We start from the raw sequence: 26,100 nt of genomic DNA on the forward strand, positions 1-26,100 counted from the left end.
TTTCCTTATATGTTCCATGTGTTAATGTTGATTCCGGACATGCCGTACTACACAGTATATACAGCTGGGATTCTATTAATGCTTTTAACTTTTGTTATGTGCACGTAATTATAATAACTATTAAACTAAATTTTTCATCCAGTTTAGCCTAACGGAAAGCTTGGAAGAAGAAGAAGAAGAAGAAGAAGAAGAAGAAGAAGAAGAAGAAGAAGAAGAAGAAGAAGAAGAAGAAGAAGAAGAAGAAGAAGAAGAAGAAGAAGAAGAAGAAGAAGAAGAAGAAGAAGAAGAAGAAGAAGAAGAAGAAGAAAGCGGCTTACAATCCCCTTCCCTTTCCTCTCCCCACAACAGTCACCCTGTGAAGCAGGTGAGAGAGCCCTGATATCACCGCTTGGTCAGAACAGCTTTATCAGTGCTGTGATGAGCCCAAGGCCACCCAGCTGGCTGCATGTGGAGGAGCGCAGATTCAAACCCGGATCGCCAGATTAGAAGTCCGCACTCCTAACCACTACAACCAAGCTGGCTCCCTTGTCCTAAAGAAAGCAAGACTCAAGTCCCAAGAGAGCTTCGGCTCTTGAAATTCATACCCTGGAAATCTTGTTGGTCTTTAAGGTGCTACCAGACTCTTCTATGGTCTTCTATGGCAGGCCAACATGGAAACAGGCGTCCATCTCAGGTACCGTTCTTGCCTTACTCTCAACCCCTTTCCTAGCCCAGCATGAGTGATCTGAGTGGGATCAATGCTGTTGTGAGGAACAAGAGGTGTATCGATCCCCAAGAATCATTTTTCCCCGTAGAATGCAGCCAATTAGGTCTGTCTAATTAAAACAAATGTCCTAGCATGTTTCACTCTGTACAGCTCCCAAGAGAAGAGCAGCAGTACCAGGAAAACGACTGTGGGCAGGCTTGGAAATCGGGAGGGTGGGACAGATATTTGTGTGTGTAGGAGTGCGGTTGGAACAATGTGTACTAAAAGAGCTGCTTGGCTGTTTTCATGCTTTTGTTTGAATCAAGGGGGATAAAGATGTGACGGGGGTCATCCAAAGCCCTAGGCCTAAAGTTCTGGGGATTTTTCAGCAGCTTGGCCTGGGAGAGATCCAGACTTCATGCTGTGGGTAAAGGAAATGAGCATTTTAGGCACGGAAAAAAAAAAGGCTTCCATCTATTCAGAAATATTCAATGAACCATCCCCCCCCCTCCAGCATACCTTTTTAGTCTTTGTTCTAGCCTTACACAGTTTTCTCTGCTGATTAGACCATCCCAGCCAATCAGCGATCACATACTCATAACCTGATATTGGAACAGCAAACACGAAGCCTCATGCGGCTGTTATACCAAACAGTGGTGGGGTGGCAGCCCAATCCAAGAGTCGACAGTCCAGCTCATTATATCTATGTGGAGATCACTTACTGCTGTGGTCCCCAACCCCCAGGCTGGGGACTGGTACCGGTCCATGGATCAGTCGGTACCGGGCCGCAGCACCTCCTCGTCTTCCTCCCTGGCTGCTGCCTCGGGGGCTGCCCTGCCACTCTGCCGCCGGCTCACCTTTGGTGCTCTCCAGTGGCCGCCATGGCTGGGGCTCCCCCTCGGTGTGGCACTGCGCAGCTGCTGCTGGCAGCGCCCCCTAGTGGGCAGTGGGAAGTCAGTGGCCTGGCGGGAAAGCAAGCAGGGCAGGGGCTCAGGTGGCAAAGGTGACGTCCCTTGGCAAAAGACTAATCCCCCCCCCCCCGGGCCTCAGTAAAATTGTCAAGCGTTGGCCGGTCCCTGGTGATAAAAAGGTTGGGGACCACTGATGTACTGGACTGGAAACTGTGGGCATAAACTATATGGTGCATCTAAAAATGCAGCTAAGGATGAATGGTGACTTCTGTCAAAACCATGCATCGCAGCTTTTGCCATTTGTTTTCTGTCTGCTTTCGTTTCTCTTTAATTAGTTGCCTTCAGTGTGAATGTAGCTAGTTTAGGGTAGAGTAGTTGCACTGGGGATTCTGGCGGAAAAGTTGTTTGATGTGTTATCTGCCTCCTGGTCCTTGGGGCTGGAAGTGCCAGTTGAGCCTTCCTGGCCTGGCTGTGAAGGATGGCATCTGAAGTGTTTTGTGGCCAAATGGGTGTGTGTGTGTGGGGGGGGAACAGGAGGGACTAGAGGTTAAGAAGAGGCAAAGGTTTCTAGGCCTTTAGTCTTAGCAAAGGTTTAGAGATATCACCATTGTGGTATCCTCAATACAGCTGCATTGGCTCCCAGCTGAATTCCAGATCAGGTTCAAGGTTCTGGTTTTAACCTTTAAGGCCATCTGCAGCCTGGGCCCCACATTCTTGAGGGACCACCTGACTGAATCGAAGGGCATTGCATTCGGCCAATATGAACAGGCTGGCTATCCCTGGCCCCTGAAAGATACATTTGACCTCAACTGGGGCCAGGGGCTTTTCAGTCCTGGCCCCTACCTGGTGGAACAAGCTCCCAGAAGAGCTGAGGACCCTTCAAGAGCTGACTCAGTTTTGAAGGGCCTGCAAGGCAAAGCCAGGCATTTGGTTGGGGCCAATGACCAGCAACATTAGCGAGTTGGTCCCGTTCTACAAGAGCCATTCCCTACAGGAAACAGCTTCAGATCATAACAGCATGGTAGGGGAAGCTGATTGAGGTGATTTTCATCTGCTTTTATTTGGTTTAAACTCATGATTGTTTAATTGTTATTTAAATGGTATTTTAATTATAGTGTTGTTAACCTTGCCGGGAGGGGCAGTTATATAAATCTGTATATACTAGTAAAAAAGCCCATTGTATCCGAAATACAATGGACGCTAGCAGGCGGGGGCAGAGTAAAAGGTGCCTTACCGGTGAGCGGGCGGGCTCCCTCGCGGTGTCTTCTGGGCGGCGGCCATTTTCTTGGTGGAGGCGGCGTGTTGTTCGATGCCGGGGGCTCCCTTGTGCTGCGGCTTGAAGCGGCGAGAGGCGCTTTGTGCCTCTCGCCGCGTCAAGCCGCCGGGCAGGGAGCCCCCGGCAGCCACGCTTTGCGCGGCTGCCCCCTTGTGCTGCGGCGGCAAGGAAACAACTGCGAGCAACTTCGCACGGCTCGCAGTTGCTTCCTTGTCAGTAGGGTAGGAATCGGCCGGGCCAATTGGCAGGCGCTTAACACAGCCACGAGCGCCGCGGGCTGTGTTAAGATAAGTCCATAGAATGAATGAATGAATGAATGAATGAATGAATGAATGAATGGATGGATGGATGGATGGATGGATGGATGGATGGATGGATGGATGGATGGATGGATGGATGGAGAAGGAAGGAAGGAAGGAAGGAAGGAAGGAAGGAAGGAAAAGATTTTCATCCACAAGGTCTGCTTATTAGGAACACTTGGCTGGATTCTCACCTTCTAGGGATCCAGGGAAGGACGGTGACATGGGTGCATGCACAATGTTTATATTTAAAGACATTTTGTTGTATCTTTCCAAAAGAATATAGAGGCAGGCACCAGCAAACAGGAACTGTCCCTGGTAAATATAAGGAGTGATATGACGTGCAATTCCAAGTCTCCGTGCCTAACCTCTTGCGCTCAAGTAAGGCTTTTGTAGGTGAGACTGTTGTTATAGCGATAAAAATAGTTTATGTGAGGTACGTAGTACTTTTGAGCCGTCACATGATGCACAGATGGTGATGTTTATCGGTGCCATGGAAAGCTTCACCTCTGGATTTCTCCTACAGATGGAACTAGCACAGAAGGAGCATGAGCAGGCAAGGATGGTTTTATAATTTCTGATCAGTTGGCAATTCTATTCAATACTGAAGAAATGGCTGCGAGCTCTGCTACTCCTCAACATGGCTGTAGAAAGCGTGTGTGTAATCTCCAGTTTGTAATGTTCCGTCATGCTCAAGAGTTGGCAGCATCACACGGATGTCTTGTGCTTCCCAGAAGTTGAATGAGATGGTAAGGATTTTTCAGCGTTGTATCTCTTCAGTCTGCAGGCATAAGATCCCTGAATTGCTTACTCCTATTGTCCTATTAAAGAGCCTCTTGTGGCGCAAGGTGGTAAGGCAGCCAACATGCTGTCTGAAGCTCTGACCATGAGGCTGGGAATTCGATCCCAGCAGCTGGCTCAAGGTTGACTCAGCCTTCCATCCTTCCGAGGTCGGTAAAATGAGTACCCAGCTTGCTGGGGGGTAAATGGTAATGACTGGGGAAGACACTGGCAAACCACCCCGTATTGAGTCTGCCAAGAAAATGCTAGAGGGTCAGACATGACTCAGTGCTTGCACAGGGGATACCTTTACCTTATTGTCCTATTGCTTACTTGAGCATAAAGATTCCTACACAGACAAACCTAGCCCATCAAGGAGAAAGCTAGACTATAATTCTTCTCTAGTTTACTGTGTGCAGGGTTTGGGTAGTTTGTTGTTGTGGTACGGAGGAGAACTCAGCTGTTTAAGCCCTCACAGGCTGTCTGAAGTGGCACGACCCCACTTTTCACCTGTGAGAACTAGACCAAAGGAACAGAATTTGGAACATGGAGATGCAGATGAAGGGGTGGAGCTATGCAGAGGTAGGTGGGCTCAGTTCTGAGTAGATACACTTCTGTATAGTAGTGGGTGTGAACAAGATCCCCGGGTCCTGTTGGACTGCAAATGAAATATGAACAGACAGTGTGATGTGGTGGTAAAGAAGGCGAATCCAGTCTTGGGTTGTGTCAACAGAGGCATCCCATCAAAATTGCAAGATGTCAGAGTCCTGCTGTATACTACATTGGTTAGACCACACCGGGAATACTGTGTGCAGTTTTGGAGGCCTCACTACAAAAAGGATGTGGACAAAATTGAGAAGGTGCAGAAGAGAGCGATGGGGATGACCAAAAAGGCCCCGGCCCTGATTGAGGCCAGGAGCATTTCTTTTGGACCAGGGACAATCAGCTTATTAGCATTTGATAATCTTAATGTTCTTCTATTCAGAGAGACAGTCCTGCAGATAGGTGGAGCCCAGACCATGTAAGGTCTTAACCATCAAAACCAGTACCTTGAAGTTGATCTGGAATTCAACTGGTAGCCAGTGCAGCTGTTGGAGGACAGGTCTAAGATGGGCCTTCTATGGTGTCCTGTTGAGCAGCCACATTTTTGCACCAGTTGCGGTTTCCAGGTCAGGGCCAAGGTGCATAGAGTGAGCTACAGTGATCTAGCCCACAGATGACAGTGGCATGGATCACTGTGGCTAGATTTTCTGGTGTCAGATAGGGTGCTAGTAGCTTCGCCTAGTAGTTTTGCTAGTAGCTTTCTAACCAAGGAGTGAATTCCAGTGATGCGTGCACATTGAGTGTGGAGCATAGATCGGTAGCGAGTCGCTTGCAGTTGCCATCCCCCACCTGTGTACAAACTCCTTCTTTCCATATTCATTCCCCCATCCCCACCCCCACACACTGTAAATTTGGGCGATTTGCAGCCTCAGAAGAAAAACTTGTGGGGGCCCTTGATGTTTATTTAAAACATTTGGCAAGTGTCAGCAGACGTGCGTTCAAACATCCTATTTTCATCGGATTCCTCCTGGATGGCCCCTCCACTCTACCGACGGCTCACCAATTAAATCTCCATCAACAGCCAGGAAAACAAACCAAGGAGTTGAAATGCACCACATTAAAAAGTTAATAATACCACTCAGCACCTGCGGCAAGCCGTGCGAATTAAGAGCAACGTAATCCAGCAAACAGAAGAGTTGTGTAATTAACAATCATAAAACAACTGAGTAGCAGTTATTTCTGTGTGTGCGGGGAGGGGTTGGGGAGAGGCAAGAGACAAGGCATTATATAGCTACCAAAGTACATCCCAGACTTCAAAACGCTGAACTCAGAAGCGGCTGCGTGGGGGTTTAATAACATTGCCGCCGCATTGAGGGGGTGGCAATTTTGCGCTCTTTAATATTATGCTCTCTTCCGTACAGGGGGATTTTGGAGTTCGCTGCAAAAGAAACAAGGAAGGGACGTTATGGATTTGTCATTGATTTGACTCGGTTAGGAGTCTGTCAGCCTTCCAGAAGAACAAGATGGGGAAATGTTCAAACTTGATATATGAGAAATTTTGGCAGGTAAGGAGGAAGGCGTAATTTAGGGCAGAGAACAAACCAGGGGGAAGCTTTGGGGCAGGGGTAGTCAAACTGCGGCCCTCCAAATGTCCATGGACTACAGTTCCCATGAGCCCCTGCCAACAAACGCTGGCAGGGGCTCCTGGAAATTGTAGTCCATGGACATCTGGAGGGCCGCAGTTTGACTCCCCCTGCTTTGGGGTGTGATCTTCATGCCACCACCTGGCCTTGGAATATATGAGTTCCTCTGAGCATAAAGAGAAAGCATATTCTTTGGATCTTTAATGTGAAATCTTATGATAAAACCTGTGAATTACAGATCTTTCTGGCCGTGTTAAAAGACATTGACAAGGGAACATGGGAAAAGGCTTGGTCCCTTTCTCTCTTTGTCCTCCCAAACACTTTTTCGCACAGATTTTAAAAAATAAATTTGCCTTCACATATGGTTCACAAAGCCACTTTATACAGAAGCTTCTTCCACATAGTAACAATTCTGCATATAGCTTTCGCTGCCATGACCGAGGTGTTTGCAGAAACGGTGCCCTCGTAGCAGCTTTTTCCTGCCGGCTTTCCCACGTTTGATTGGATCATTTGAATGTGGATTTTCTGTTTCACACAGGAAAATGCACTTGCAAGTGATTGCTAAATTGCACTGAAAGTATGATACCCAACCTGTGTGAAAGCAGTCCTTGCCTAAGATCCAGAAGCTTAAAAAAAAAAGTTGGCTGAGATATTACTTTCATATTATTATAATGATCATCTACTTGCTAGGTCCTCTGAATTTCCAGCTTTCATTTTTAAAGAAAATAAGTATATAGCCCTTATCATTGCGGAAATAGAAAGGGAAAGGCATGACTCCCTCGGGAAGAAAGAAAGAAAAAGAAGGAAAGGAATTGATTTATGAAATGGATTCAAAGATCCTAGGAGCTAGATCATTATTCTATTCTATTCTATTCTATTCTATTCTATTCTATTCTATTCTATTCTATTCTATTCTATTCTATTCTATTCTATTCTATTCTATTCTATTCTATTCTATTCTATTCTAGTCTAGTCTAGTCTAGTCTAGTCTAGTCTAGTCTAGTCTAGTCTAGTCTAGTCTATAGCAATATATCAGTCATCCATAATAAAGCTTACAAATTGATGGTTGGAGGAAATGTGGCCAATGTGGGTTTACAAAAACGTGTACTTCCTGTCCCTATGGCACATAAACATGCTTTGGCTGTGATTGTTGCAAAAAGATTGTGCCACTTTTGAGGAAGATCACAGTAAAGTGGGTGGGGAATGGATAGTAAATGATTAGGGGATGGATTTGGATGCTCTGCATTCTCTCCAGGTTGGCTATGGGTGGAGTGTCCATGTAGATGCTGATCTCATAGCCATCCTGTAGTTCCTCCTTTGAACTGGATCAAAGAAAGTTCGCCTTTGATTTAGATCAAATGGGAGAAGGCCCCAGAGTCCCACGCATGCTTGGAGGGAACACAACATCAAAAACAGGCATGGTGCTGCCCATTCACAGAAAAAGTAGATGGAGTCTGAGCTATGATCCAAGTTCTATAACCAGAATGCTAAAGCACTTTATTCAGTGAAGACATAATGAGCATTTGTGTACTTCAAAGGTAGCCAACAACTAACTGGAAGGTCACAGCTAGTCCCCAAGGCAATCTTGTTGGCCCCCTGGGTGCCTCTTCCTAATGCTTGACTTGTAAGGAGAAGAAGAGTACTTTCAGTTTGCAAGAAGTGACCAGGTCCTTTCCAACTCCAAGGGACGAGAGCCCTGCAAAGTTCCTGCATCCACTTGCCCTGTTGGGGGCTGCTAGGGTTGGCAGCATTTAGGTTGGACTTGGAGAACTGGAGAGGTCAGTTCCCCTGGAGGAAATGTCTGCTATGCAGGGTGGACTTGATGGCATCATGCCTCACTGGGATCACTCCTCTCTCCAACCCCCCCCCCCCCAAGATGCTGGGGAAGCTCCAGCTCCATGCAGAGATCCTGGGCATCCTGCAAACGAGTGGAGGAACAAGCATGCCCCGGAGTTTAGAGGACCAGGAACAGTGGCTGGCAGGATGGTCCTTTACCTCCTTGCTTTGAGGAAGGGGTCAGATACTGGGGAGTCTCCCTCATCTGGAAAGGCTATTCGGAGTGTGGCCACAGAGAAGTAGTCCTTCACAATGTGCCCCGTGTACAAACATCTTGCCAGTTGTAAAAGCATCTCTTTTCCATAGTAAAATGTGCATGATATTGGCAAGTAGCAATCTGCTTGAGTGTGTATGAGTCAAGCCTCTGTCAAACTCTCAATAAACAGAACAAAATGTGAGTCCAGGGGCACCTTTAAGGTGTGAGCTTTTGTGTGCAGGCACACTTCCTTAGACAATGGAAAGCTCACACCTTGAATAAAACTTTGTTGGCCTTAAAGGTGCCACTGGACTCACATTTTGTTCTGCTACTTCAGGCCAACACAGCTACCCGCCTGAATCTATCTCAGTAAACAGATGCGCTGTTGAAGAAAATCTCTGTTGAAGAGAATAATGAACAGAGTGCAAGGTGCTTCCTTGCTAGAGCTGAATGGCATGCTTACAAGCATAACTTTAATGTTTTCCCTGACGCCCCTCCCCAGAATTCGGAAATACGGGTGCTGAACAAAATACTAGGCACAAAATTTTCCCAGGCTAAGCTTTCCATGCAAACCATACACTAGAACCTAAACACTACAAAGTATTTCTAATCTATGCATATACATGATTAGAGCAATAAAAAATGGCCTGGGAAAATGAGGCCTGTCTCTCCCCTTGGGCATTTGGTCTGCGGAAAAATATTGAGCAATGAAAGCATACTAACATTCAAGGTAAGGAAGGAACTGTGGGAGAAAGTAAACAGATACCATGTGACAGTGTGCTGTATAGCTGAGAAGCCCTTCCTTGCTGCTAGATGGTGCTGACTTTCTTAAGACTATCTTACAAGGGGTTCTGTGAGGCAAAAAGCAATGCAGAATCTGGCTGCGTAATGTGCACTGGTGATCAGCTGGCATTTCCAAGATGGCATCCATGGGCAGATGACATTTCTTACATGGCCATGTGGCAGCTGACATCCGAGGCATGACAGGATGTGTGTGGGGATGGTTGCAGTGTGGCTGGTGAAGGAAATGACCGGCTGGTGTGAAACCTGTAGCTTTTTGAGAACTCATATCTCTTCACCCTTTCCCAAATGCTTTGCCACTCAGGGCTCAATGTGCTGTGTCTCCAGTGCTCTTTTCACATGAGGAATATTCTTTATTAAAACAAACTACAAAAGGAAATATACAATATAAAGATTGTTGTTGTTGTTAGTTGCGAAGTCGTGTCCGACCCATCGCGACCCCATGGACAATGATCCTCCAGTCCTTCCTATCCTCTACCATTCCTCAAAGTCCATTTAAGTTTGCACTGACTGCTTCAGTGACTCCATCCACCCACTTCATTCTCTGTCGTTCCCTTCTTCTTTTGCCCTCAATCGCTTCCAGCATTAGGCTCTTCTCCAGGGAGTCCTTCCTTCTCATGAGGTGGCCAAAGTATTTGAGTTTCATCTTCAGGATCTGGCCTTCTAAGGAGCAGTCAGGGCTGATCTCCTCTAGGACTTACCGGTTTGCTCGCCTTGCAGTCCAAGGGACTCGCAAGAGTCTCCTCCAGCACCAGAGTTCAAAAGCCTCAATTCTTTGATGCTCGGCCTTCCTTATGGTCCAACTTTCGCAGCCATACATTGCAACTGGGAAGACATAGCCACAATATAAAGATACATTACATAAATAACCATCCCTTTCCCTTTTGCATCCATCCTTTATCATCATAGGACAAACATGGCCTTAATGCCGCCTATTCTGCTGCCCCCTCCAGCCTTGGTATAGCCCCTGACCACAGTAGGTCTAATCAGAGACTGTCTCTGGTATTCTGGAATGCTGTTAATTTCACAGGGGTATCGATCTCCTTTATTTCCAACAACCAGTCTTGTAATTTAGGAGGGTTTTTCTTTTTGTTTCTATTGCTTTGCAAAAGACCAACCTGGCAGCAGTTATATGCAAGGCAACCAATAACAAGTCACTTAGGGATATCAAGGTTATAATTCAGCAGCCGTGCCCCTTCGGCTTGTGGGGCATCTGGTTTCTCAAACCAGATGATGTACGGGAGCCATATATTGGTGAATCCAATACAAACAGCTAAGTTTTGCAGCAACTTGGAAAAACAGAGACGTTTTCCTCCAGTTTACTCTTCACGGCTCTGGTCTAGTTGCAAGGAATTGTGGGCTGTTTGTCCTACAGAGCCTTCGCTCTGTTTCTGATGGGATGCGTGTCTGTGTGTGCATATCCATAGATATAAACCACCACTTGGTCATGTGGCTTTGTCCACAGGCAGTTTCTGAGGTGCCAAAAATTGCTTTTTTGGTTTTTATCACAACCCAGTTAAATCTGGAATTTGTCATATGCGAATGTTGTTGACCCAGATCAGTTGCATTAAGAGTCCCTAAATCTGCGTGAGGCTGGGCTTTTGCCAGGCCTGCCTAATCTCCAAGGAAGCTGCCCGTCACCTGTCCCTGGGACTCTCTCATCTCCCCTGGCCTGCCCTCTTTCCCTACATTGTATTGATTTGATATATTAAGCTTTCAATTATTTTGCTGTTTTGAGCTGGAGTCAATAAACTCTCAAGTTATCCATCGGAATGACCTTTTCCAGGGGCCCTGCATTCAGCAGAGGAAAACTGCATTTCTATTGACCAGTTGAGCCTTTAAATACCAGCCCCTGACCCATCTGCCTGGCTTGTGAAATATTTATCTGGCTGGGGGAGGAAAGGAAAGGACTGTTTGTTTCCTCTCCCCTTACACCTCTGTCGTGCAGTCTGGTGGGAGATACATCTGCTTGAGGCAAGACTTAGCCCTGGCCATGTGCTCATGTTAGAGGAGGAATAATGTGGGTGAAATGCTTGGAGTGCTTTGGAAAACCACTGCATAAACAGCGTGAAAAGCTGCCTAGGCAGAAATTCAACAGGTGTGAGTTACCAGTGATAGGAAATCCGAGCTAAATGGAGCATCCATTATTAAAGGCAGTTTACCTCCCAGTGACATATTATCCAGGGGGGGTTAGCAATATAGTCAGGGTGCCTTTGAGCTTCCCAGGATCTTCTGGGCTGGCTGGTGGCAACTTTTGACTGCAGGCAATTCTCTCCTTTTTTACCTTTTCTCCTATGAAATGCTGCTACCCACTAAGCAAATATTACGAAATATCATATATTGAAACCCAATATAGAACTATAACTGGATCTCAAATACAATCAATGTGATTCTGCAAAGGTTTGAGTATTCAGAAGCTGTTTGCTGATTATTTGGCATTAACATTTGCAGAAAAGGATTTGGGGGGGGGGCAGCAAATTAGTCTTGGCTCCATCCAGAATAAATAAATAAACTTCCACCAGCATCCAAAGTCCAATACCCTTCAGCATCTCTATTGGTCTTGCATTTCCTCTGAACCTGGAAAAAATAAGAAGGCTGTGAGTGTTGTGTATACGTATGTGGCAGGAGAGAGAATTATTCTTAAGTCACTATCAGATTCTTGAAGATACTCACACACTCCCGTGCTGTTGCCAATCGAATGCCTTGTGCCCCGGAGTTTGCTCCAGTGGAATCTCAACCCAGTTCCACTAATTGGGGGAGACAGGCCTGTTTTTTCATTGCCAGTTCAGTTTATCGGTGCTATCAGTCGTGGGCGGCCGCAGACAGAGGGAGAAGAGAATGGTACCCTCTGTTGGCATCCCACCTCTGTCAAGAGGACGCCGGAATGCAGTGGGCAATTGAACAGAGAGGCAAGAGTTAAGCCTGCTTGCCTGGTGCAAGACAACTGCCCTGAGATGTATGGGAGGGCGGTATAAAAATCTAATATATAAATTAGACTTGTCTTCACAATCGTCCTATTTGAGAACAACGTCATCAGAGACCTGGGCAGTCATAACACTCTCTGCTGCAAGTAGGTTCTGCTGGGGATTGGGGATGATGTCCCCTTGGCCAGGGCTGATTTAACCATTAGGAGCCGTAGGCACAGTGCCTAAGGCCCACAATACTTTTAGGGGCTCACAAAATTTTTTCCATTTCTTTTAAATTCAGAGGAAAAGTTTTTAGGGTTGAAGAAAATATTTATTTTATTTTATTTATCCAATTTATATGCCACCCTGAGCCCTTTCTCACATCAGAAAAAACAACAACTGAAAGGTCTAGGGCCCACTAAAATCTATTAAATTTTGCCTAAAATGGGGGGAGGGGTATCAAACTGTTGGCATATTTAATGCTGATATATTAAAGAAATCAAGCAGATTTCCTTTGGCAGGCAAATGTGGAGCAAGCCCAGGTATTGATGTCAGGCCCCTCCTCATGCCCCTGACAGCTGGGAACAATCCAAGCAACTGGGACGATGGGCTGAACCTAAAACTGGGGGCAGAGTCGAATTTCCCAATTCAAGCCAGAGCTCCAAGCACAGGCCTGTAATCCATCCAGGAATTTCAAAATGTTGTCATTTATCCTTGTCTGAAACGGAAATATGATCTTCCTGAAATTCAGCCTCAGGTTTTTAAATGGGATGGCTTGCTGGCATCTCCCGATTGTTTTGCGGCAAGTGTCCAATGCGAAATCTGTCAGTTGTCAATGATCAAATGCTGTTGTATGTCAGCTGTCAAATACGGTCTGCGACTGAAATCAAGTAGCAATATTCATCCTTTGATGAATATTGGGACAAAATCCCATGAGAGTTTGGCATCAACACTCATAAAAGAGAAGCTCCCAACCCCAGAACCAAATGTATTTATGCTCCATTCCAGCTGATTGTAGCTCTCTAGTGTGTGTGGGAGAACTTTGGGTTACATGAGAGCTCCCAGGTGTCACCCATTCTTTCCTGGAAGAGCTAGGGACCCTGCCAGAGTTACCAGCTTCCTGCAGGGCCTGTAAGACAGAGCTCTTCCACCAGGCGTATGGTTGAGGCCAGGCTGTGGTCCCACAGTTACCATCAGGGGATCCCCTAGAACCAATGAGATCAGGACCCTGGCTCCTAATGAAAGAGCTCCGGACTGCATGATGGACAGGGGAGGAGATGGGGGGTTAATTTTAATCAATTGCCATCTTTTATGTCTGGGGATTTTAAGGGTTGTTGTTTTATACTATTTGCTTGTAAACTGCAGTGAGTCTTTGAGAGCGGTGGTATACGTTAAAATGTAAGTAAGTAAGTAAGTAAGTAAGTAAGTAAGTAAGTTAGTTAGTTAGTTAGTTAGTTAGTTAGTTAGTTAGTTAGTTAGTTTGGATTGCCACTGACATCACTAGCCATACCTGGAGCCCACTTCTCCTGTTGCTCTACAGGCCTAGTCTCTTTCTCCACAATGGAAATGGAAAATGATCAATTGATTGACTGGCTGATTCCTGCATCTTATTTCCGCACCCATTTCTCTGAAGGGGCATCTCACCACTCCTGGGGTTCCTTGAAGCCTGACAAAGGGTGAAACAGACTGGTCTAGCAGCTTCCAGTACTGCCCCGTGATCAGCCTGTTTCCTCTTCCCTTCCTTTTTCTGTTTGTTTGGATGCAACGGCCAGCTCTGCTAACTGTCCAGAGCTACCATCGCATACACGGTGGGGGGACTCTGTCTGTTTGTGTGTGAGTGTGGATTTAGCTCGAGGGAATCGTTTGTGGCATCGGTCCTTGGCTTCCCACCTGGGTGTCTCTTTCTGTTTGCACCACTGTTGAGCCTCCGATGTGACATTCGCTTCAATTGAGTCACTGGTGTCAGTTTGTTAGAAGCCTTACCCATTCTGGCAAAAGGGTTTTTCCATCTATCTCTGCTGCTGAAAGGCGAAGAGGGGGGAAAGAGATACATTTTTTTTTGTCTTGATGTGTTAACTTAACAAAAGAGAGTGAAGTCGATTTGGCCTTTAAACTCCCTGGGTCAAATTGATCCCACATGTAACTCCATTGCGCCCAGACCAAAAGATTTCTTTTCTCCCCTCTTTTCTCTGATGGGCAAGAGACTGAAAGAGCCTCCTGCACTTTGGTTTTCAAAGGACTCGTATTCTCAAAAAGAGCAGGAGAGTCAAGATTTCAAAGGCAGAGCCCTTAAGAATGCAGGTGGATTTTTTAAAGGGAAGATTTTGGGCAGCCTAAAATAATCTGCATCTAAAATGTTGATTTAGGCTCTTGCATTGGGTACTTTTGGAATGAGGATTTGGATGTCACGGGGCAGACTTTCCCCCTAAAGTGGGAGTAGCCAGGCAACACACAGCCTTTTCTTCTATTGGTGGTTGCTAAGCAGCCAAGAGGATGCAGTGCGTTGTCCCTCTCTAGTGGTGGCTATTAGGTAATGCAGCCTCCTTGGCTACAAAATGGGATTGAGAGTACTTGTTAGTTAAAGCAGAGGTAGTCAACCTGTGGTCCTCCAGATGTTCAGGGACTACAATTCCCATGAGCCCTCTGCCAGCGTTCACTGGCAGGGGCTCATGGGAATTGTAGTCCATGAACATCTGGAGGACCACAGGTTGACTACCCCTGAGTTAAAGGACCTAATTTTATGTGAAGCTGAGGCTACATGGCCAGATGTTTTGACATATAATTTAGAAGGAACATAAAAGCAATACAGGTTGGGGCTGTGCTGTTGGGGAAGACTGGTTGAACCCCCCTCCCCCAAATTGGGCTGAAAATGGGCCGCAGTAGGGACAAAGACAAGATCTCATATAATTGCCAATCTTTCCCCCTATTTAATTTTGACACTGTCTGGGATGCAGACATTTTTGATTGGGAAAACAGTGCAGGGACAATAGTTAAATTCACCATTCCCAAAGACCTTGCAATCCATGTCTCTTTTTTGCAGCTAAATCACATGTTAGTCGATCCACAGTTACATGTGGGATTAAATATACGTGGGATTAAATATATTGTATATAATTTCTAGGGAAATTAACGCCTAAAGCTTCTTTTTATTTCACCTTTGATGTAGGAAGATCAGGATTGTCTCCTCTGGCTGGCAGGGAATGACTCTGTAGGGCAGAGGTGGCCGAACTGTGGCTCTCCGGATGTCCATGGACTACCATTACCATGAGCCCCTGCCAGAATGCATTTGCAAAGCCTTTTCCCCATTGCTCCACCGAGCAGCCTTATGGAACACTCTCACATTTGGATTCAACGGGAGGACGCTCCAGCTCAGAAACATGGAAACTGAACATGTGAGGCGGGGTGTGGTGCTACACATCACACATACACTACTTGTGCACGAACACTTAGCCTGCTGCTGTCCACTCCAGCTGGCTGACACGATGTCTTGTTATCACTGAGGGCATGTTGTATAATGGACAGGGTGCCAGGCCAGGCTCTGAGAACCAGGTTCAAATCCCACCTGGGACCCATCATGCTCTCTCCACCTCGCCTGTTTCCCAGGGGGGTGGCGGAAATACAACGGGGATGGGAAATGCTCCGGAGGAATGCAGGATGGGATTTAAAATGTACCAGACAGATTACTGGGAAATGGCAGGGATTTAACGTTGGGACCTTCCACAAAGCATATGCCCTACCACAGAACTACAGCCCTCCTCTCTCCGGTTGGTTTAGTGTATTTCAGCTGGACACTGTTTTTTTGACACTGGAAGAGAAGTGTTCCGTAGCGGCTTTGTCTCTGCCACAAACTGCCTGGCTATTCAACGTGATGAACTGTGCCCCCAGATAGCGGATCCACTCCACTGTCTTTGCTTCCAGTCTCTAGGATTTATTCCTAGGAAGGGGGGTGGGGTGGGAAAGCTGGTAGAAAAGATAAATTAGAATTATTTTTAATAAAATGGAGATCATTTTTAATCACGTTTAAGTTATTTTTCTTTAGCCAGCTTGCATGGTGTAGATGTCCCTGAAAAATGGGGGACTTTCATCTCTTGCAGCACTGAAATTAATTCCGACCTGTCAGCCGTGGTGTTTAATGTAGATAATAACTATTAGTTCTATGCCAGACAGTCTACTCTATTCTAGCAGTTCCCCTCCACCACCACTGGATTAAACTAAATCCTCTGCCAGGCACTAAAGAAAATTGGGGGGTGGGGGGCATGAAGAATGATAATGAGTGCAAAATAAATTAAAATATAATACGAGCGAAACAGATGTCCGTCCTTTGCCGTGCAGTGAGTAGAGTCTCGGAGAGAGCTGGCGCCAGTTTACCCTTCCTTTTCTATTTATTGCTGGATTTCTATCCCGCCACCTCTCCATGGGCTCGTGGCGGCTAATCCCAGAATCTTCTAATCCGAGAAGACTGAGAACTCGTTAACCTTATTGAAGGGTGCAAGAGAGCCACTTTGCATCTGTGGCACCTCACTAAGTAGAGCTTGGCTTGCACACCCTCCCCCCTCCAGTGCTCCTAGCGATCTGGGCTGTCCACTACTGCCAGCGAGGAATGTGTCGGTGGGGAGGGTCATCGGAGTGACCGTTTCCGCATTAGGAGACATATCTCATTTTAGCTTCACTTTGGATTTCCTTCAAGTGCTGCAAGTCACCTCTAGCCGTTCTGCAGTTGGGCTTTCCTCCCATTTCCCAGGCCGAAATTCGCACCTTGCTTTCCACGCTGAGTCCGATGGAGGCAGCCTCCCATCATGCTTTGCTCCCTTCTCCTTTTCTAAAAATGTGCTTTTTGCAAAGTGGCGCCTGCTTGGCAGCTTTGTCTTCGTTGCGCTCCTTAATCCCGCCATTCTGTGCCATTGATTGCCTCCCCCCTTCCCCCCAAAGTGTCCTGAATGTAATGTACAAAAACCTTGCGTTATAACATTATAACACTGCGGTGTAAGACTGCACAACTGCTTTTTTAAAACTTAGAAACAGTGTTGTAATGTGTTCACCCTCTTTAAAAAAATGAGCGTTTTTTTCAGAGGGGGAAGGAAGACAGTGACAAGGAAAGGGGGGGTTCTCAAACAACTCAAAATGGCGGGTGTGAGGAAAAATCTGATTGCATGTATTTCCACATTTGCCAGCACCAAATTAGACCTTGTTAGTGCCTACTTTAAAAAATGAAAACTGGTTGTCTGGGGATTCCTTTGCTGTTGGGCAAATGAGGGGGGAATTTGAGTCTGCGTCCAAAGAGGCGTTGTTTTGATGTTAATGTTCCATGTAAATTATATAATGTTCAGTGTAAATCGCCCAGAGCTGCAAAGAAATGGGCAGTATAAAAATCTAAATAAATAAATAAAATAAATTTCAGTGCAGAAATGGACAAAAAAACTTGATCCCTTAAAAATGCAAAGCTGAATGATATCCCTAGTGTGGAAACAGTCTGGGTCACTCCCAGATGCCCATACCTCCCAGTATGAGGAAAAGATGTGCAGCTAACTGAGAGGGATCAGGAACAGGCAGGAAAAGATTCCACAGGCAGGTGGGGTAAGTCTGGGGACAAGAAGGGAGGTGTGAATGGGAGTCCAGCTGGTGGGCATAGGAGTAGGCCAGCTTTTTTCAACCTTTTGACCTTGGAGGAACCCCTGAATTATTTTCCAGGCTTTGAAGATCCTGGAAGTGGGGACATGTCCTGTCAAAGAAGTGGGTGCGGAAGTAAGAGCCAGCCAATCAAGCGATTGATCATTTACCAGGGGGTGGCCAAACTGTGGCTCACCAGATGTCCATGGACTACAGTTCCCATGCTGGCAGGGGCTCATGGGAATTGTAGTTCATGGACATCTGGAGAACCACAGTGTGGCTGCCCTTGTTCTAGAATTACAGCTGGTCTCTAGATGACAGAGATCAGTCCACCTGTTTTAGAAGGTGGACTCTATGGCATTGTTCCACACTTGTCTGTTCCCTCTGAAACCCAAAACCTTTCCAGGTTCCATCCCCCAAATCTTCAGGGATTTCCCAACACAGTGCTGGCAGCCTTGTACATTAGGAGCTGCCTCGAAGGGAACTGAGGAGAATCTGAAAGCCGTTGGTGGATAGAGATCAATTCACTTTGGAGAAAATGGCTGCTTTGGAAGGTAGACTCTGTGGCAGAAGAGTTAGTTTTTATACCCCACATTTCATTATCCGAAGGAGTCTCAAAGCGGCTTACAATGCCCCCCCTTCTCTGCCCACAACAGGCAACCTGTGATATAGTGTGACAGAGAGAACTCTGACAGAACTGCTCTGTGAGAACAGTTCTAACAGGACTGTGACTAGCGCAAGGTCACCCAGCTGGCTGCATGTGGAGGAGTGAGGAATCAAACCCAGCTCATTAGATTAGAAGCCTCCGCTGCTCTTAACCACTACACCAGGCCGCTCTTAACCACTACACAACTACACCCAAACCTCATCTCCACAGGCTACATCCCCAAAATCTCCAGGTTATTTCCTAACCCAGAGCGTGCAACCTTAAAGCTAGAAAACAAAGAGAGAGATTTGGAACTCCAAGTCCAGCCTGCTGTCTCAAGCTGCTTTCTGTCACTTATATTTTTCCTGCTTTGCTGTTGCTGCTGGATCTTTTTATGTCTCAACATGCTAATGTGACATGATAATCCATTACCTGGCAACAATAATTCTATCTTGTGCTATATATTGTACAGTGCCAAGTCTGGATGGCCCATGTAGGTCTGATCTAATCAAGTCTTGGAAGCTAAGCAGGGTTGCCTCTGGTTAGTATTTGGGTGAGAGACCACCAAAGGAATGGAGAGCCGCTTTGCAGAAGGCAAGCAATGGCAAACCACCTCTGTTCATCTCTTGCCTTGAAAACTTTACTGGGTGGCTGCAACTTGATGAGGCTTTAAATACACATACTGAATTAACATTCGGACTCTGAGTATTTTAGCTGAATAATACAGATTGGTCCCCATCCCTGGGCAGGAAAATCAATTGCTACATTTACTGTAGCAATTGACAAAATAAAGAGCTTTGCCTTTAGAGTATTTGAAGAGATCTTAAAAATTTGAATCTGATATAGACAATATGCTCAAAGCACTGTCTGAGAGGTTAATTTGGGGGGTTAGCTCCAAGAATCAGATTTCGTTTAACAAGGTGGATCTTAGTCCTCACTGTACTAGGGAAAAGCTTTAAAACAAAGCACCTGCATGAACCCCAGACAGCTGATCAGCCTTCCTTGAAGGAAGTGCTGGATGGTAAATTACCTTCAGTGGGTCATCTCAGAATCTTAAATTTATTTTTTAAGTCCAAAGGCACAAATTTTAGCTCCTCTGCTGGTAGCAGAAAGCAATAAAAAGATGACGATAGTGATAAAGGCTCCATAGAACAAACTTAGAGTCCAGTGGCACCTTTAAGGCCAACTAAGTTTTATTTAGAATGCCAGTGGACTCTAAAGGCTCCATAGGTTAAGCTCTTTTCTCATGGAAGAGATCTGAACTATAACAGCAGTGGTGTCTAGCCAATGTCTGGTAAGGCTGACAAATGACCTGGGGGGGGGGGGAATGTCCTTTCCCTTTAATATCTAATGGAAATTTAATAGAAATAGACAGCTGAAGTTTTTCATGCCATGGAGCAAAATGTGGTGTAGTGGTTATAGTGTCAAAATTCAAGTCCAGTGGCACCTATAAGACCAAAAATATTGTTGGAAGTTTTGGACTTGGCTTAGTCCTGAGTCCCTCTAGAAAATTAGACCTGCGGAGTAACAGAGCATTTTGAAAGTATGCAGTTATTAGTTATCTTTGTAGATGAGACATAGATCCTCATCTATGCCTCATCTACAAAGGTCACTATGGGTGACCTTGGGCTAGTCACAGTTCTTTTAGGGATGTTCTTACAGAACAGTTCTGTGAGAGCTCTTTCAGCCCCACCTGTCTCACAGAGTGTGTGTTGCTGGGAGAGGGAGAGGTGTTTGTAAGCTACATTGATATACCTTTGGGTAATGAAAAGTGGGCATAAAAGCTCTTCTTCTTCCCTGTTTGAATAAGTAAATGTACTAATTATATGACCTGGTAATTATGCAGTAACATCTCATTAAGCCTCTTATGATGGGACAGGCCATTTTTCTCCAGGGCAGTTGGCAGCCCTGCCTCACGGCTGTGGAAGAGAGCTAGAAAACTCACAGGTAGTTAACTAAAATAAAAAGAGCATTCTCTCTCTCTCTTGCTCACTTCCTGCAGCTCAGTTGAGGCAGGCTCATATTTATTAATGGCCAGTGAGAGCGCATCATTTCCATCCCATTTACGGTGGCTTCGGCTCTCCCCAGGCATGGCCTTGCTGAACATCTCTGACAGATGGTTTTTCACACAGGTCTGTGAAGAAGTGCCAGTTTGGCTCCAAGGCCTTTGGGAGACTCTGTGGGCAGCTTGGGGAAGGGGCGGAGGGTAGGAGAAAAAACCCTTCATCAGCGGGTAATATGACAGACTGACAGGAGGCCCAGCCTGACCCGAATTGCAGAAGAAAGAAAAGGCCATAAATATGGAGCTAATGGAGCTTGAAAAACTCAACCATTCCCTCAGCGAATTTCCTTGACAGGAGACTTAAGGGCCAGATAATAGTGAACTTGGCTCAGAAACTGGTCGTCAGGGGTGAAGTGAGGAGAAAAGAGCCTTGGCCCTTGGAACTGAAGAAGGGTGGGAACCAATTGAGCACCCTTCTTGCAAATGAGGACATTTTGAGGTCCAGGTCTGGTTTTGCTTCAGATGTGGCCAAATAATGTCATAGGAGCCACGTCTGGCCCTCGGTAACTTTTTCATCTGGCCCTTAAACCATTTAACCAGTTGTTAGAAGCATCAGTCTGCTGGATTGCAGTGATTTCCCTGAAAGATGTAAACAGCTAGAGCAGTGGTCCCCAACCTGCGGGCCGTGGCCCGGCGCCGGGCCGCAAAGGCCATGGCGCCGGGCCGCGGCTCCCTCTCCCCGCCCCCCCCCCCCACCGCAGTAAAAAACTTCCCAGGCCACAAGCTTGAGGCCCGGGAAGCTTCTTACTGCGGGGAAGGCGGGGAGAGGGAATCAGGGCCGGGCCGCGCCCGTGCAGGCCGCGCCCGCGCGGCCCGATCCGCGGGTGTGGCCTGCGGGTGCGGCCCGATCCGCGGGCGTGGCTCGCGGGCGCGGCTCGATCTGCGGGCGCTGCCCGATGCGTGGGTGTGGCCCGCGCGGGTGCGGTCCCCGCAGGCGTGGCCCGATGCCCTGCCGGTCCCCAGCCTAATAAAGGTTGGGGACCACTGAGCTAGAGGGCAGCAGAATTAGAGAAAGGCTCACTCCACAGTCTCTGACTCGTTTTGAGGGCTTGAAAGGGATTAATCTATTTCCAGATATGGACCTGAGGCCCAAAAAGTTCCAGATATGGACCCGAGGCCCATGACTGCAGTATTTCATCCACGTGCAACGTACTGCCAGCAGACTGAAGACACAGCCAATAAAGTTCTTCATCCAATAAACCATATAGGATTTGCAGGCACTAAATGGAACTTCCTGTACAGATGAAGTATACCCTTGAATGCTAGACCCTAGGGCAGGGGTAGTCAAACTGCGGCCCTCCAGATGTCCATGGACTACAATTCCCATGAACCCCTGCCAGCGTTTCCCATGAGCCTCTGCCAGTAGCACAGCGTTTGCTGGCAGGAGCTCATGGGAATTGTAGTCCATGGACATCTGGAGGGCCACAGTTTGACTACCCCTGCCCTAGGGTCTACTTCTGCTTGAAACATAGTGCCGGATTTGCAGTGGTCAGAGTGTCAGACAATGAGACCTAGGGCCATTCCACACTCCTTCAAAATTGCACAATGGTTGCACAATGGTTGCCAATTGAAATCGCTACTGATTTGCCGTTATGCACAACGTCATTGACAATCTGCAACACTCCTGAAACCGATCCGCAAAAAGCGTTTCGTTGTAGCGCTTTCAGGGAAATCGCCAAAAGTGGATTCACCCTCTGAAAAGCGCTATACTCTTGCAACCAATCTGCAACACTAGCGAAAAATACCTGTGCGTTAACATTGTTGCGGTTTCTGCAAAGTCCCTCCCCCTGGGCCTGTCCTCCAAACTTCCGGTGAACTGTTCACCATTTTTTTTTCTCGGACCGAGCGCAGATCAACGAATCGAGACAGTGCCTGGCTTTCCAGCACGATTGCTTTCGGAAATTGTGCCCGAACAGCACAATAGTATTTCAAAAGCACAGTAGCACACACCGTCACAGCCCCAAAATATGCCCACAGCTTAAAACCCCGTCTACCCCCGGCCAGACCTTCGGTTAGCGGAGTCACCGTTCAGGGAGCATTTTTAAAAACTTTTTTCTAAGCGTAGCAACGAATATTCGCCGACCGCAGTCTACTTTTTAGCTTTGGGGGGTGCAATATATATGATGCAATGTAATATCATGAGGGGCAGTTTCTGTGTTGTGGTTGTTCGTGTGGTTCTGCGTGCGTGGTTGTGCTGGGGTGCGGACAACCCCTTCCATCATCGGCTAGACCTCCGTCTAGCGGAGTCACCGTTCCCCAAGCATTTTTGAAAAGTTTTCTCTAAGCGTAGCAACGAACATTCGCCAATCACATGTCATGTTTGGTGGGTTTAAGCTTTGGCTGGTGAATATTATTGGGAAACTGTCGAGTAGTGTGGTACTGGTTGCTCTGGGTGGACACCGGCGTGCGTTTGTGTAATGGCGGACATTTCAGTAAAATGGCTCCTGCTGCATGTCCATACTGCTCTTCTCGCGTGTAAACGAATTTGCGCATGCGAGAAGTCAAACAATAAGAGCGCCAAGCTGGCCATTAGAGACAGCTCCGGTTCCCGCGCGAGGAGTTTTGAACGTGACATGTGACCTCATTTGGCCAATGTACGTGTCCCCGACTGCCCCCCTCCAATCAGGAGCCGGCTAGTCCTTTTGTCTTTGTGTGCGGGAAGGTATATGACCCGTTGCACCCCGCACCTCCATTTTGCTTAGCCACTTGCGAAGGCAGTATGGACTCCGTTTCCCAGTCGTCATCCGTCCAGGCAACTGGCAGGGGACCTACATGGAAGGACACCGAGATATGGGACCTGATGGCGATTTTCGCCGAAAAAAAAATTCAGGACGCCTTCCGATCCTCACATCGGAATCGGGAGGTGTTCGAGCAGGTGGCCATGCGGATGCGTGCCCTAGGCCACCACAGGACCGGCCTTGAATGCCGGTCCAAAACTAAAACGATGCGGGCAGAATACATGCGGGCCGTGAACCACAACAAGACGTCCGGCAACGCGAGAGTGACCTGCCCTTATTTCGAACAGCAGCGGGAACTTTATGGCGAGGGGGACGGGGATGGCTGGCCAAAATGCGTGGGGAGGAGCCTCAAGGTCGTCCGGAGGCCGGCTGCTCCTGTGGAGGAACCATCCGCTGAAGAGGATCCAGGAGAGGGCACCTCGTCGACCGTCCGGCCTCCTCCCCAGGTCCAGCAATGGTTTGAATCCCTGCTTCTGCCGTGGAAGCTCACTTGGGCCCATTATGCACGGAGTGGAAAGTCTGCATTCGGGGTGGAATGGCGGCGGCTAAAATCACCAATTATGCACGCTGCAGGCGGCAACCGGGTGCAGAGTCAACTTATGCCGCCGAAAAAGCCTGATTAGCGAGATGCAGAAGAATGTGGAGCTTCCTGGGACCAGGGCGCAACCAGAAGCGGCTCCGGAGTAGTCCTGTGCATAATCGGATACTCTGGGTTTTGCCGCCGTTGTGTTCTGTCCCGTGCATAATCGGTTTGCTTCGCTTCTTCCTCCTCCTCGTTCTCCATGCCACCGTTTCAGCGGCCGTGCATAATAGGCCTTGGGGAGCCTAACCTGCCTCACAGGATTGTTGTGAGAATAAAATGAGGGAGATAAGAATGGTGTAAATCACTTTGGACCCCATTGAGATAAAATCTGGAGATAAATGAAGTAAATACATATTGTTCAGCATGTGTGTCTTTCATCTCTGTAGAAAAGGCAGATTATAAAAAATGAATGAATCTTCCATGGGATTACTACTGGTCATACGTGAACATTTTGCCTCCGGGCAGAATTCTGTAATAACATTCCTCGTTTTGCATCATGTACTCTGCTGTTTTTGACAACTTTACATAATTTATTCCACTTTTGCATTCCTCATTTTGCATTATGTACTCCTCCGTTTTTACTTTACATAATTTATTCCACTTTGGCTGATCACCTTTGTGAGAGGTTTGCAAGAACACCAAAGTCCAGTGGCTTCCATCTCTTCTGGCTTCTCGGATTTAACCAGCCTTATACTTTCTATCTGCTAACATACCTGTGCAGTCATAAGGGCAAGAACCTTGCTGTAAAAAAAATTAAAAAGATAAGACTTGGTAGAGAAGCTCCTTTGAAGACTGAATTTTGGACTTGGAGTAAAAAAAACAACAACAACCACTGTGCAGGTTTTTTTTGTAGTCTTGTGAAAATGTCCTGTTGATATTGACTAACCACAAGGGATTCTGGCTGATGGATTCTGACTCTCAGTTATACGGGGCCCAGCAGCACGGACCGATGTGTCTGCCTGCTTCAAAAGCCATTCCCAGCCTCCTGCGGGTACGGGGATCAGTTTGCAGCTTGGTCTCACGGGAAGGGAACTTTGCTGGCTTCTCGGCATTTCTCTGCTGAGCATGAGGATCCGGAATCCTCCGCTCCAATGATCCTGAAAATGGAAGGAGTTAACAGAGGCAAGCATGGTTTCCATGCCAACGGGAGCAGGCCACACAGTACAGGCCGCTTTCACTAGGAACGTTTAAATCAAGTTTTGTGGTGGTGTGCCAAAGGAATGGAAAATGCAGGGCTGGCCTGACCATGAGGCCGAGGGATGCCAGAGCTGGCCTTGGGATGCCCTGGCAGGTTTGGGATGCCATATAAAAGGCGAGGTATAAATCATAAGGAATAAGTCAGTTGCAGAGCATTGCTCCGAATATGGTGCTCCCATGTGGTATAGTGTTTATGCCCAATGCCATGTAGTGGTTAGGGTGTCAGTCTAAGATCTGGGAGACCCAGGTTCAAATGTGTACTCTGCCATAGAAGCTTGTGGCGTGACCTCCAGCAGTCATACAGTCTCAGCCTCACCTACCTCAAAGGGTTGTTCTGAGGATAACAGAGGAGGATGAAAAGATGAAAGGGTTAGATGGCCGGTTAGGTCTGATAATCTAGCAGGGTTCTTGTGTGCCCTGATCCGGATGGTCCAGGCTAGCCCGGTCTCATCAGATCTCAGGAACAAAGCTGGCTCAGCCCTGGTTAGGACTGGGGTGGAAAGCCACCAAGGAAGTCTGGGGTCACCATGGGGAGGCAGATAAAGGCAAACCACTTCTGAGCATCTCTTGCTCTAAAGTTTCTAAACCCTCCCCCAGAGTCACCATAAACTGGCTTGACAGCAATTTCCATCATTGCTGCTATTTATTTTATTACAATATTTTTACCCCACTTTTCCTGTTGGCTTGAGGCAGCAAATCCTTAGGCTTCTTTGAAATTTGAACAATTGAAATTTGGTATCCTAGGACTCAGCAGGTGGGGGAAAGAAAGAAAGAAGAAATGCAGCATCTCCTGAGCTGAGCACTCTGCTTTTCCTCAGTATTTAACGCCCCCCAAACAAAGTCCTCCTTTAAGCTTCATGTTTTTCTACAAGTGCCTAAGGAAACAGCTCAACCCCTAGTCATTCCTTATTTTATTTAAATATATATTTCCAACCCACCCTCCTATCAATAATGTTCAAAGCCACTTACAATATTTAAAACAGCCGCCCACGGATAAGATGGTTCTGTTGCCTTCTCGGGGGACTTCTCAAATATTCAAAAAACCAAAACAAAACATTAGTTTGGGAATTAAAAAGAAGAAGGATGCAGCCCAATCCACTCATTGCCCCCAGGAGCCCCAGAACTTTGAAAGTTGAGCTTCTGTCGAAGGGGAGGGGGGAGAAAATAGATGGGGCAGGGGAAATTGGTCCAGTCAACCCTGACAGCCCATGGGAGAGGTGAAGGTCAGGGGTTGTCCTGACTCTGATTTCCCCTCTCCTACTTGTCCAGGTTGCTGTAAGAAAGACATCTTGTCGAGCCTATAGGCTCTGCAGGCATTTTGAGAACACTGACTTGGCGCCAGTGCAAACTGATGTCCATGAGCTAGGGTAATGATCCAGCATGAGCTGAGG

At 47.0% G+C, this 26,100-nt stretch overlaps 1 long non-coding RNA gene across 1 annotated transcript; it reads left to right on the forward strand.

Annotated features, from left to right (window-relative positions):
* The first annotated feature begins 237 nt into the window (after positions 1 to 237).
* On the forward strand, positions 238 to 15,788 carry LOC143839032 (uncharacterized). The gene is made up of 4 exons (XR_013231536.1): positions 238 to 673; positions 3,698 to 3,920; positions 5,916 to 6,059; positions 15,043 to 15,788. It is a non-coding gene; the product is annotated as an uncharacterized LOC143839032 (long non-coding RNA).
* The last annotated feature ends 10,312 nt before the right edge of the window (positions 15,789 to 26,100 follow it).

The sequence above is a fragment of the Paroedura picta genome, chromosome 5 (assembly GCF_049243985.1).
Source record: "Paroedura picta isolate Pp20150507F chromosome 5, Ppicta_v3.0, whole genome shotgun sequence".
Taxonomy (NCBI): domain Eukaryota; kingdom Metazoa; phylum Chordata; class Lepidosauria; order Squamata; family Gekkonidae; genus Paroedura; species Paroedura picta.